This window comes from Vipera berus, assembly GCF_964194415.1.
Source record: "Vipera berus genome assembly, chromosome: 2".
Classification (NCBI taxonomy): Eukaryota; Metazoa; Chordata; class Lepidosauria; order Squamata; family Viperidae; genus Vipera; species Vipera berus.
In genome coordinates, this window is record NC_138203.1 from 280,738,994 (window position 1) to 280,753,411 (window position 14,418).

Consider the following 14,418-nt stretch of genomic DNA (forward strand, 5'->3'; position numbering starts at 1 on the left):
CAGGGAGCTAGCTAATGGCTCCCAGCATCTCAGACAATCCATCTCCAGCGCTGCTATTGGTTGCCCCTAGGCGGCAATAGGTTACTTCAAACCTATTGGCCGCTGCCTAGGGGCCAAGGTTGTAATGTAGCATGGTCACACACATAGCTGGGTGATAACTTCTTTATTGAGGTCAGGAATGAAGCTGGGGAAAGGGTTTACCTGGCGTACCTTTATACCTGCCCAGGTGAATGCCAACCAATCCATTCAAACCTGGGCTTCCCACCAGTGCAGGTGACCAATAGATTTAAATCTGGTCCAGCCCGGGGCTGTCAAACTTGTTTAAACCAGGCTTTCCCGCCAAATGTGGTTATAGCCTGGAGCTGTCCAGCCCCCTGCTGTGCTGACAGCCTGTGTATGCTTTAGCTGCATACACTACACCCCTTTCCCCATAGTGAGGTTTTATCCCCCTTACCATTCCTTCCTTATAACTATATACACTATTTACATCCTATTATTTTTTATTGACACTTCCCCCTTCCTCCCCCCTTAGGTCTGCACATAATCAGAGAGGTAGCTTGGAGTCTTGTGGGCCCTGCTAGATCTCCTTAGGACTGGTTTGCCCGGTGGTGAGTTGCTGTTTGAATCTTTGTTGTTTCCTTCCTTTTCTTGTTGTTGGGGTGGTGGTCCATGGCATGTAGGTGTGGGTGCTGTGGTTCCAGGGGATTGTGTGAGGCTGGGGCTTGAGGGGCTGTTTTGTTGGTGTCACAGTGTCCTCCTTTCGTCTGGGTCAGGTGTTGCCCTGTCCCCACTGCCAGTCTCCTGCCTGGAGCAGGGCTGCCCCTGTGACCCTCCGGTGACCCTCCTGGATGGTTGAGTTAATGACTCCTCCTCATCAGGCCCCAGATTGTCCCCCAAAACCCTTTCAGGAGCCCTTTTTCTTAACTGGTCCAGATGCCTTCTCCACAGTAGTCCCCCCTCCACCCTTACATTGTAGGATAGGGGGCCTGTTTGGTTCAGTATTTCCCCTGGCACCCATGGGTGACCTGAGCTATAGTTCTTTGCCCAGATGGTATCGCCTGTGTTGAATATTTTTTTGATATTTGGGGTCCCGACGTCTGCTGCTACCCTGTCTGGGTGGAGCCTGTCCAGTGTTGTTATCAGGCGTCTACCCCATCTGAGTTCCACTGGGCTTTTGCCTGTTGCAGAGCAGGGCGTTGAGTGTTGGTGAAGAAGGAAGGTGGCCAGTCATTGCTTCCATTCCCCTTGGACTATGCGCTTGAGGGCGTCTTTTGTGGTGCATACAAATCGTTCTGCCAACCCATTACTGGCCGGATGGAAGGGGGCTGAGGTGGCGTGTCTAATCCCCAAGGTCCTCAGGAACACCTGAAAGTCCGATGAGGTAAATTGTGTTCCGTTATCCGATACAATCACATCAGGAAGTCCATGAGTTGCGAACAGACCTCTTAGTGCCTGAATGGTTCCTGCTGAGGTCACGTTGCCCACAGGCACCACCTCCAACCATTTAGAATGGCTGTCTACCACTACTAGGAATGTGTGGCCCTGGAATGGTCCCGCATAGTCTATGTGCACTCTGGACCAAAGGGTGTGTGTGTCCTCCCATTTGTGCACTGGTGCATGCGGTTGTTCGGGGTGTGACCTCTGGCACGTGTAGCACCCTGCTACTAAACCCTCTATTTCCTTGTCTAACCCCGGCCACCAGAGGTAGCTCCTTTCCAATGCCTTCATCCTTACTACTCCTGGGTGGCCCTCGTGCAGTGACTGAAGGACCCTTTCTCTTAGGCCTTGTGGTATTATGACCCTACTTCCCCATAACAGGCACCCCTTGTGGGTTGAAAGCTCATGTCTCCTGGTGAAATAAGCAATGAACTCTTGACCTGGTGATTTGTCCTGCCACCCAGTGCTTACCCAAGATTGCACCCGGCTCAGGATTTTGTCTTTGGGGGTCTATGTGGCCACGTCTTTGACGTTGAGGGGGCATTCTGGCAGCTCTTGGATAGCCAGTATTTGTGCAGCAGGTGCTGGGTCTGGCTCAGCATCCCTTAAGGGGAGTCTGCTGAGGCCGTCTGCGTGCCCCATCTCTTTGCCTGGCCTGTGTACCAATTTGCAGGAGTACGGTGACAGGAAAATGGACCAGCGTAGCATCCTGGGTGACAGAATTTGAGGTGTCTGTTTATCTGTGGTGAAAAAGCCTAATAGTGGTTTATGGTCTGTGTATATTAGGAAGTCCCTACCATACAGGTAATCATGGAACTTCTTTACTCCTGCGACCACTGCCAGTGCCTCCTTATCTATCTGGGCATAATTCCTCTCTGCAGCTGACAGGGTCCTGGAGTAGTATTTAATGGGGGCTTGAGTTCCATCCTCCTCTAAATAGCTGAGCACGGCCCCAATCCCATAAGGGGATGCATCACAAGCAATTCAGATTGGCTTGTTTTCCCTGAAATGTGTAACTGTGGAATTTCCAGCTAACAGGTTTTTTAGTGTGTTGAATGCGTCAGTGTGTGTGGCAGACCAGTTCCAGGGTGATTGCTTGTCTAGCAGCCTGTGTAAGGGCTCTGCTATCGTTGCTTTCTGTGGCAGGAAGGTGTGGTAGAAGTTGAGCAGGCCCAGGAATGCCTGTAGCTCTGCCTTATTTTGTGGAATTGGGGCCTCTTTGATTGCCCTGACCTTGGATGCTGAGGGATGGATGCCTTGAGCATCTATCCTGAATCCTAGGAACTCTGTTTCTGTCACCCCAATCCTGCACTTGAACCTTTTGAGTTTTAATCCTACAGCCCTAAACCTTTCCAACACAGGTTGCAGGCGCTTTGCCAAGATGTCCTCAGAATTACCTGCAATTAAGACGTCATCAAAGTATGGGCAAACCCCTGGTATGCCCTTGAGAGTTCTTTCCATGACCTCTTGGAAAATTCCAGGAGCCACACTTACTCTGAACTGCAGCCGGTCTACCCAGAATGCCCCCTTGTCTGGCATTTTCCTTTTAATCAACTCTCATCCAAAAATTGTTATTTCTAGAAAATATGGGAAATAAATTTTCATTTCCATCACAAGAGATTTTAAAATCAGTTCCAGTTAGGATTCAAATGTGGAGATCTAATAGAAAAGAAAAGCCCAAACAGGTCCTACTCTTAATATTAGGCAGGGTTCAAGAGTAATGATGCCTTGATTGACATTAGTAGACAGGCAGAACTAGAGTTAACTGCCACCAACCTAGCAGGTCACTAAACTCCATAGCTCTGGCTGATGTTGTCTCCAGGGCTCTCTGGAGACAATATACCACATCGAAGGCAGCAAAATACATTATCCAGGTGTTGAACTATCTTCCTCTAGCATCACTTTCTGGACATGTACTGACAGGAAGGACCACAATCCTTCCTTGTATCCTGTTTTTTATTATGTATTGCCCTGTTCACCGCCCTGAGTCCTTCGGGAGAAGGGCGGTATACAAATTAAATTATTAAATTAAATTAAATTAAATTAAATCACTACACAACAGTACCTCAAGGGGTGGATTTGTGATTTCCCGCTAAGATGCTTTTCTACACCTGTCCCTTTATACATGGAGCCCTGGAAGAAGTTCAGGATCTCAAGAGGAAAAGTTGTTTCCCATTGTAATTTTCACAATTCTGGTCTTTGAGAGCTCTTCTGCTACTTCTTGACTTTGATGTAAACATCAGAGTGAAGGGATCTTGCATCAGAAAAGGATAAATGCCTAAGGTCATATTCTGTGTGGCACAAGTGAAGGGACAGATAGGGCTCTGCTTTTATATATATATATATATCTTTCTCTTCTTTCTAGGTGAAGCTCAGTTTGTCTCTGTCTGAATCAGGAAAGCTACTGGCATTTCCATCTCATGAGGTTGCTTTAAATTCTTCTAACGTTCTTGTTTAGGAACAGGATTCAAGCCTCATGAATTTCATGCTTCTGCTTCTGATGCTGCTGATGTCCCAGCCAACCTCTGGGAAGTTTGGAATGAAGTGCCCCCTGAATCTGGAATACCGGAACGAAAAAAGACCAAGGAGCTTTTACAGGCCAGGAGATCATCTCATTACTATGATCACCACTGCAACAAAAATATCGCATAAAACGATGTTGCCTTTCAACCGGACTCCTTCTATTCAGTCAAGCCTGTAAGTTATTCAGTGTGATGGAAGTGCATTCCCTCTATTTGCAGTTCTCTCTGTCTTTCCCCCCTTATTTCACTTATTCCTATGTGCCTAATTTTGATTTTCATGGCTTCCCTCTTTTCTCCTATTTTGAGGAAGAGATTCAAATATAAAGATGGGGGGCAAAATAACCCTGAAAGGAGTCCAGATTATAAAACTTTCCCAGGTCAATCATGTGTTATCACTTGAATACTTTTTAGTTTAAAGTAATGGATTGCTGCTGCCTCTACCCTGCACATTTCCATATTTTTATAACTGTTTATTCATAATCAATACTTAATGCATAGGAATAGTGGATGGTATGTATGTGTACACACACACACACACTTACTTTTTTACTTTTTACTTTTATTAAATTTGTATACCGCCCTTCTCCCGAAAGACTCAGGGCGGTTAACAGGGCATATATAAATAACAATACAAAAATTAAAAAGGAATTAAACAAATGCCCAATTAAAAATTACAATAACAATAAAAGCAATAAAAGACCCATTAAAAACCCTAACGTTCCCCCATCAGGCCAGACCAGCTAGTTCAAATAAGTGGGTCTTCAGACCGCGCCGGAAGGAGCGAAGGTCCGATGCCATCCAGAGCTCAACCGGCAGTTGGTTCCATAGCACCGGAGCGCACACAGAGAAGGCCCTCCCCCTGGGGGCCACCAGTCGACATTCCCTGTGTGTCGACACATACACACACACACAGTCTTTTTCTATTATGATGGTTCTACTTTAATGACTGAATGACATTGAACCTTAGTCACTGGGCAGATAAAAATAATGGTGTGTCAATGCTGCTAACATCGGGTGTTATCGCTTTGACAACAGATGGAAGTGCATTCATTTTTCTCCTTTGCTTTTAGAGCTGATTGATGCTGGGAGGGGGGATGTGGACGAGAGTCCAGTTAGTCATAAAAATAATAACTCAGCCATGGGAATTCAAGGTTATTGCACCCAGAGCTGATAACGATTTGGCATGCTGGAGAGCTTTTCAAGCTAATTGGGGAATGTGTTTTATGACTGTTAGTTGGAGGAGGGAACTGTGCTTTGCTACTTTGTGCCAAGAGGAGGGGAATTCAGTTTTTGGCTTCAACTATGTAGTATCGATATTATACTTTTCGAATAAAAGATTCTTTAAGGTAAGCAATGCCTCAAATTCTTTTGAAGAGCTTCATCTGTCGGAACCATGACATTGTGTTTGTGATTCTTAACCATAGTGGAAAGCCATTTAAATTACATCTTCCCAACATTCATTAAAAGGAAATGGGGAATGAGTGACTGTCATTTGCATCTGATTTGGCGTCAATATTAGCTTAAGAATCAAAAGGTTTGTGGAGACAAAGAGGACTAAATAAAAAAAAAGTATTTTGTTACTGCTGTTACTAAAGGTTATTATAACATGAACACTTTTTTAATTAGTAACCCTTCTGATAAAGAAACATTTCTACGGTACATTTTTAATGTTCAAGTGGCCAACAAGACTCCTTGGCTTCCACAAAATCTCACACTTGGCTACAACATCCATGACAACTATTTGAACACACTTGGCACTTCAGAAGCCTTGCTGGATATACTCTCAACTGGAGAAGCCAATGTTCCCAACTACAGCTGTGGAAGGAAGGACAACATTTTGGTTCTTGTTGATGCAGCTGCTGATGACATCTCGATGGAGGTGTCAAGAACAGGAGGCACTTACAAAGTCCCTCAGGTTTGTATGTTGTGTTTTCTATAGATAAATTGAGAGGGATGGTAGATGCATGAGTGATAGATCCAACCATGTCTTCCCTAGGAAAATTAAGAGCTGCTTGTCATCATGGCTGTTTTAAGTGTTATGGTTAGGGATTGGGATCCACAGTGCAGAGGAGGTAAGGATCAAAACAGTCATAACCTCTCATGACATCATCTCTGTTGCTTTGGGTCTTCTTTACATTTGGGAAGGTTAGGAGAGGCTCTGTGTACAATCAAAAAGCCTTCTACACAAATGGATGATGCAGCAGAGATGGTAAGCTCATGTTTTGTACATAATCTTAACAATAATAGGGATAACAGCTTCATGAAAAGAATCCAAATGGATTATCTTACCTAGAACTGATAAAACACATGTCTTATGAATGTGTAGGGACCCCAGCATTAATTAACCATTTTATGTTTTTTTTAAAAATCATGCAAACAACATGCCCATGATTTTTTACCTCAAAAATGTTCATGATGAAATTCATTATAAAAGTCTTGAAGAGCAATAGACCTTCTGGAGAAAACTTTTTACCAGCTGAAATATTTTTAAAAAATATCCCCACTCGTGGGGGTCCTCTATTGGCAGGTTCACTTACATGTATAAATAATTCCTACCATTTCCAGTTGGGCTGAAGATGGCATTAGTAGTTTCCACATATTAAAATAGGAATGAAAAGGACTCTAGTAATTACAGGCCCACCCACCTTATAAATATTATAGCTAAAATATGAGGGTGATTTGGAAATAAACCTACATTTGGTTGTCTATAACAGACACTCGCTGATACAGAACTTTTTTTATATACACATTAGAAAATTACCACATTATGTTACTTTTTGAGATAATTGCCATTCAAATTGAGGCACTTGTCATAACGTCTTACAAGGTTTGAAATTCCTTAGTATTAGTTGCTCAGTGCCAAGTCTGGGCTATGGGGTGGATGATCAAAAACATCCCAACAGAACTGCTTCAAAAGTTCTTGGGTGTGTCTAGTGGTGTGCAGGTGAGAATTATTGTGAACCAACACTACACTGGAAGTGATGCCATAGAAAATCCTGCCAAATGTGAAGATGCTAAAGGAGTACTACTAGTGAAGTTCATGGAGCATGGTTCGACCATCAGCTCCGAAGTCTACTTTGAAATGTTACAAACACTCAGAAGAGCCATCCATAACAAATGTCAGGGCATGCTGACTTCTGGTATTGGTTCATGATAATGGTTGCCCGCAGAATGCTAGATGCACCCAAGATCTTTCCAGCCCTATTCTTATTGATATATAATAGCACCTTTTTATATGCTACTGATAAATTATTACTATACTCACAATATGTTTTGTGATGGATGTATAGAGATGAAATTTGAGACTTAAAATATGTCAGTACTAGAACAAACCTAATCACATCATCTGAGAAGTATTTTGGGATTGGATAAAAGTACTTCAGCTCGGCACTACAGAGCTGATTTTGGAACGGATACAATATATTTTATTTCTAAAAATAGACATAATTATTGATGCAAAATTAAAGTTACAGAAACATATAAAATTACAAACTTCTGTCTTTTAGAATAACAGAAAAATTACAGTTAAAGAATTGTATAACTGACAAATTATACTAGGACCTTTGGTATTCCTGTCTCTTGTACAACAGAAGAATGTACTAGAAAGATTTCTACACAAAGAATATGAATCTTTTTTTTCTTGGACTGCAGATTAGATGAATGATCTGTTGGGATACTTATATTAACACAACATATTTCCTTTGTGGTCAGAATAAAAAAAACAACTACATATAATCTGGCTCTTTATTTGACCAAAACATTTCAGTTGACATCTGTCATATTTAACTCTAATTGTGGTCAGTAATAGGGGTGATACCAAAATATGATTTGCATTCTTTTTTCCTACTCTTTTAACTTTATTTTCTTTACTATTTTTTAAATTTTGTATCTTCATATATCTTAATGATTAAACTACAGTAAATTATTTGAATATGCTTATTAAACCAAATTGGATCTTTAAAGCTAATTAAAATTGATCAGATTCCAAATATAACATAATATTCTTCATTGCTTTTTTAGATGAATTTTGAATTATTTTCAGAGTCGCTACATGATAAAAGTCAATTGCCATTTTACCACTCTTTATTCCCCAAAAAAGGCTTCTTCTACCCAGAAATTGTCAAAGTGCTTTTGCATTTCGAATGGACCTTGATTGGCCTCTTTGCCCCAGACACAGAGAATGGACAGAATTTCATGAGGACTTTTACTCCATTGCTTGTTAGGAGTGGAATTTGTGCTGTTATAACACAACAAATCTCAACAACTCGACCTACAGCACCCCTCAGGGCAGCCCTCTCTAAGTGGAGACAAGTCAATGTCTATGTTCACTACATAGAATATCAAGCCATTTGGGACAGACTTCATATTTTCCAATTAATATTTGATGGTTTGTCAGGATGCATTGAAGGGAAAGTCTGGATCACAACAGTCATCGGGCTATGGCCAGTGAACATGAAGCTTCTCAAATATGTGAATACTATATGGACCCTTGGTATGGTAAGGAAAAAAAGGCCAATGATCGATGCCCTTGTGCATTATTTTTTTGTGGACGATATGCTTGGAGAGCAAATGTTTAGTTGTTCCTTTTCAAAACACATCTTTTCTGTCAAAGGGCAGAGAAGATGCACTCAGAAGGCACCATTAGAAACACAAAATAAAAAAAACTTGCAGAGGATCAGGAATTTCCACCGTTATTACAGTGCCATTAAGACTCTGGCTTATGCCTTGAAAGCTGCATATTCCTCCAGATCCAGAAGGAGGAAGAAAGATGGTACTAACAGTTTTCGGGCCTTAAGGTTGCAGCCATGGCAGGTATGAAGTCCCAACAAGGATCCATCCAATTTAGTTCCTTTTGAGAAGGAATCCAGAGGAGAAGGAGCGGAACCAACTCAACTTTCTTGTGCTACAAGAGGCCAAAACGTTTGGCCAGTCTAATCACCGAGGGCATTATATTCCAAAGAGAGGGAACTATGACACATATAGTTTAATATGAAACAAGGGTAAATTTAGAATCAGAATCAGAATGGAGCTGGAAGGGACTTTTGATGTATTCTAATCCTGTATGTGTAGTTTTACGATTAGCATTGTAGAATTTTATTTTCATAAATTTGAGGAAGCACCTTAGACCAGGGATCCCCAACTACTGGACTATGGCCTATTTGGAACTGGGCCATGTTAGTGGCAGGCCAGCATGTCTGCATGTGAGCAGATCCACTCATGCGAACCATGGGCCAGAGCACATGTTCATGCATGCTAGCCCACCGCTAACGTGGCCTGCTTCCCCTCTCCACTCCAGCTGGGCTGCCAAACCACAAAAGTTGTTGACTGCTGCCTTAGATTACATAGCCCAATTCTTCCACTAGTTTTGTCACCTGGTCAAAGAATGCAGTAAGATTTGTCTGCCATGATCCGTGTTTGACAAAACCCATGTTGGCTTTTGGTAATGACTTTGTTTGCCTCTACGGGTTTTTTGATTCATTGCTTGATTATCTTTTCCAGAATCTTCCCAGGTATTGAGGTCAGGCTGATAGTTCAATCCTTTCTGACTAATAGCTGCTCAGTCTTTACATTAAGGCAGTCAGTGAAGGGGAGACTTAAAGTCTCTGATTCACTGGCTCAACTCTGAAACTGCTTTTCCCGTTGGGATATTTTTCCTCACATTCAGCCACAATCTCCCTACTGAGTTTATCTCATGGAATAGCAATAAAAAGAGCTTAAGCTTCTGTATAACATCTCGATTATTGAAAGAGTACTATATGCACCCTTCACTAACTAGGAGATTCTGTTAGTTGGAAAATGTGTCCCCAGATTTCTTCTGCTTTTCTTTTCAAATAAACTATCTACTTGACATTCACTCCCTGAGATTTTTACGGAAGCATAAGGTGCTTTCTTTCCATAATCATCACATTATATTTATATATTTATATTTATTAAATTTGTATACCGCCCTTCTCCCGAAGGACTCAGGGCAGTGTACAGGGCAATAAATATCAAAATATACATACAAAAGTTAAAAAGAATTAAATAATTATGCCCAATATAAAACAATGATTAAAAAAATGTTAAAACCAAATCCAAACCCCAAACCCATCAGACCAGGCCAGATTGTTCAAATAAATAAGTTTTTAGATCACGTCGGAAGGAGCGAAGGTCGGGGCCCATCCGGAGCTCAACCAGCAAGCGGTTCCATAGGTCTGGCGCGCCCACAGAGAAGGATCTCCCCCTGGGGGCCACTAATCAACATTCTCTGACTGGTGGCACCCTGAGGAGGCCCTCTCTGTGGGAGCGCACTGGGCGGAGGGAAGTTGACGCCGGCAGCAGGTGTTCCCGTAGGTAATCCGGACCCATGCCATGTGGGGCTTTATAGGTCATCACCAGCACCTTGAATCTCACCCGGAGGGCAACTGGCAGCCAATGCAGCTCGCGGAGCAGAGGTGTAACATGGGAGTATCGGGAGACCCCCAACACTACTCGCGCGGCTGCATTCTGCACCACCTGAAGCCTCCGAGTGGTCCTCAAGGGCAGCCCCATGTAGAGAGCGTTGCAGTAGTCCAAACGAGAGGTCACGAGCGCATGAGTGACTGTACACAGGGCATCCCGGTCTAGATAGGGCCGCAACTGGCGCACCAGGCGAACCTGGGCGAAGGCCCTCCTAGTCACAGCTCCTATATGGTCTTCTAAGGAGAGCTGTGAATCTCCAATTGTTGACTCATATTTGATTTTCAGTGATATTCACAGATATTCTTATCAAGTTTGATATCCCTCATCCTTCTTGGGCTGCATTCAATTTTTTCTTTTCTATGTGGAAGGCTTTGTATTTCTCTTTTAAATTCCATTTGGAGGTTTTATTCAGTCCATTTTGATAAGATCTGTTTCGAATTTTACGTCTTGATTTAAGATGTCTGGTTTAATGAAAAGAAGAACTAGACATGACATGGTAGCAGTGCTCCAATATCTCAGGGATTGCTACAAGGAAGAGGAGGTGGGGTGTTAAACTATTCTCCAAATCACCTGAGGCAGAACAAGAAGCAATGGATGGAAAATAATCAAGGAGAGAACCAGCACAGAACCAAAGAGAAATTTCCTGACAGTTAGAAGAATCAAACAGTTGAACGGTTTGCCTCCAGAGATTTTGGGTGCTCCATCATTGGAAATTTTTAAGAACAGAATGGACAGCCACATTTCTGGAATGATATATCCTTCCTGATCATAACTTCAGATCATAATAGTAAAGTTGGAAGGGACCTTGGAGGTCATCCAGTCCAACCCCCTGCTCAGGCAGGAAACCCTATACCATTGCAGACAAATGGCTGTCCAGTCTCTTCTTAAAGACTTCCAGTTTTGGAGCATTCACAGCTTCTGGAGGCAGGTTGTTCCACTGGTTAATTGTTCTAACTGTCAGGAAGGTTCTCCTTAGTTCTAGGCTGCTTCTCTCCTTGATTGCTTTCCATCCATTGCTTCTTGTCCTGCCGTCACACACTTTGGAGAATAGCTTGTCTCCCTCTTCTTTGTTGCAGCCCCTGAGATATTGGAACACTGCTATCATGTCACCCCTAGTCCTTCTCTTCATTAAACTAGACATACCCAATTCAACCAAACATTCTTTATATGTTTTAGCCACCAGTCCCCTAATCATCTTTGTTGCTCTTCTGTATACTCTTTCCAGAGTCTCAACATGTTTTTACATTATGGTGACCAAAACTGGATGCAGTATTCTAAGTGTGGTCTTACCAAGGCATTGTAAAGTGGTATTAATACTTTATTTATTTATTTTTTTATTTTAATTCCATTTATATCCCGCCCTTCTCCGAAGACTCAGGGCGGCTTACAAGCTTAGCAGTAGCCTTCATTCTATGTATATGCCTGCTTATTAGGGCTTTCACACACCCCCAAGCGGCATTATTACAAAGTCAGCTTAATTGCCCCCAACAATCTGGGTCCTCATTTTACCTACCTCGGAAGGATGGAAGGCTGAGTCAACCTTCACGTGATCTTGATTCTATCCCTCTGTTAATGCAGCCTAGCACTGTGTTGGCTTTTTTGGCAGCTGCAGCACACTGCTGGCTCATATTTAAGTGATTATCCACTAGGACTCCGAGATCCCTCTCACAGTTACTACTATTGAGCAAGGTACCCCCCATACTATACCTGTGCATGCAGAACCTTACTTTTTTCACCATTGAATTTCATTTTGTTAGATAGTGCCCAGTGTTCAAGTCTGTCCAGATCCTCCTGTATCTTAAGCCTGTCTTCTGAAGTGTTGGCTATTCCTGCCAGCTTGGTGTCAACTGCAAATTTGATGAGTTTCCCATCTATCCCCTCATCCAAATCATTCATGAAGATTTTGAAGAGCACTGGGCCCAGAACAGAACCCTGGGGCACCCCACTACACACTTCCCTCCATGTAAATGCAGTTCCATTGAGGACTACACACTGAGTACAGCCAGTCAGCCAGCTACAAATCCATCTGGTGATGATGCTATCTAACCCACATTTTTCTATCTTATCAAGTAGTAGTTTGTGATCTACTTTATCAAATGCCTTACTGAAGTCCAAATAAATTATATCCACAGCATTCCTCTGATCCTTTAATTTTGTCACTTGGTCAAAGAATGCAATAAGGTTTGTTTGGCGTGATCTGTTTTTGACAAACCCATGTTGGCTTTTAGTTATAACTTTGTTCGCATCAAGGTGTTCACTGATTTGTTGTTTGATTATCTTTTCCAGAATCTTCCCAGGTATTGAGGTCAGGCTGATAGGTCTGTAGTTTCCTGGATCTATTTTTCCCCTTTTTTGAATATGGGAACTACATCATCTCTCTTCCAGTCCTCTGGTAGTTCCCCAGTGCTCCAGGATCTTTGAAAAATATAGTTCAGTGGTTCTGAGATCACATCTGCCAGTTCCTTTCAGAACCTTGGGGTGTAATCCATCTGGTCCTGGTGATTTGAACTCATCTAGGCTGAACAGGTGCTCACTTACCATTTTCTTGCCTATCTGACCTTTTGTTTCTATTCTGTTTTTTATGGCACTATTTTTGATAGGTTGGTCTGTTTTTTCCCTTTGTGTAAAGCAGGGGATTGGACTAGAAAACCTCCAAGGTCCCTTCCAACTCTTTTTAGTTCTGTAATTCTATAAGATGTACCTTTAGACACCCAGTTTGATGTAAGTTGCCAATTGGTAGTCATTTAATTCATTTTCATCCAAATCAAGGCAAGTTTACTATTTTTAAAATTCCTGGATGTTTCCATTCCAGCTCCATCCCTTTCTGGAGAAGAACGAGTACATCAATTTTTCTGAGTTTGAACTGTACCAGGACCAAAATGGAGATTTAGCAGCTGATCTGGAAATCACTAGCTGGGTGTTTTTCACCAAGGAGGGTTCCTTCATGGACAGACTGTTGTTTTTTGAAAGACAGAGACTTACCATCATCGAACGTTATCTATCACGGCTAATTTCGATCAATAGGGTGAGAGAAGTGTTGGTGTTTTTTTTTTCTATTTTCCAAAGTGATGTGACTCATTTCAATTGGGCTAAGTCTATGTGTTAAGTAGTGGGCTCTTTGGTGCAGGAAGGAAGACACGAGGCTGAGTACAGGATAACTCATATTTTATTCTTGCTGGAACTGTACTGAAGCATGGGCTGCAACCAGCCGCAATATACAGTCTAGCCCATAGGCGGAAGCCAATAGGTTTGAACCCACTCTTGCCGCCTGGGGCTAGCCAATTGCAGGACAGGAGACAGTTAGTCTGGGTTGCTGGAGAGCCGTTAGGTGCTCCAGCAACCCACGTGGTGTAACACCACAAGCCCAGTACATAACATTATGCACCATGGTTTAATGTTGTAATAGAGAAGCTGCATAAAAATGGTAAAAGAGGCCCTCAAATGCTTGAGCGTCACTTCTTCCTTGTCTGCAAATTGCAAGGAAGGCAGGAAATTTATTGACCAGTGCCTGAGTTCAGGTTTGGCCTGAATTCAATGAAATTAAATCAGCACTGGATGGAGGTCTTGCTGCCCAATGGAAAATTAGCTTTGAAATTAGGATTCACCTTGTCCTGGTTGTGTCCAGTTGCCATAAAAGGACAGGGCAAGAAGGTTTTAAGAAACCCAAACTTGGCCAGAGTTATCCAGTCCAACCTTTCACCCCACTCGGATAGTGTTGAAGGCCTTCTGCACCTATGAAGGACCTCCAAGAATTTTTGTTCACATGGAATCATAGTGACTGGTCTGCTGAGAGATTATGCCCTGACCCAGAAAACTGAAGTATTGAAACATGGTTTTGACTTGGAGAAAAGCCTTTCCTGATATTTGAAGTAATAAGGGACAATTTGAAAGGAAATACTGCCGAAAATTCAAGCTAGACAGTATTGTAAGAGGGCACCTCATCTGAAAACCCCTTGAAAGCAAATTGTTCATCTTGATTGTTACCTGCCTTGAGTATTCTGAAATAAAAGGAGGCTCC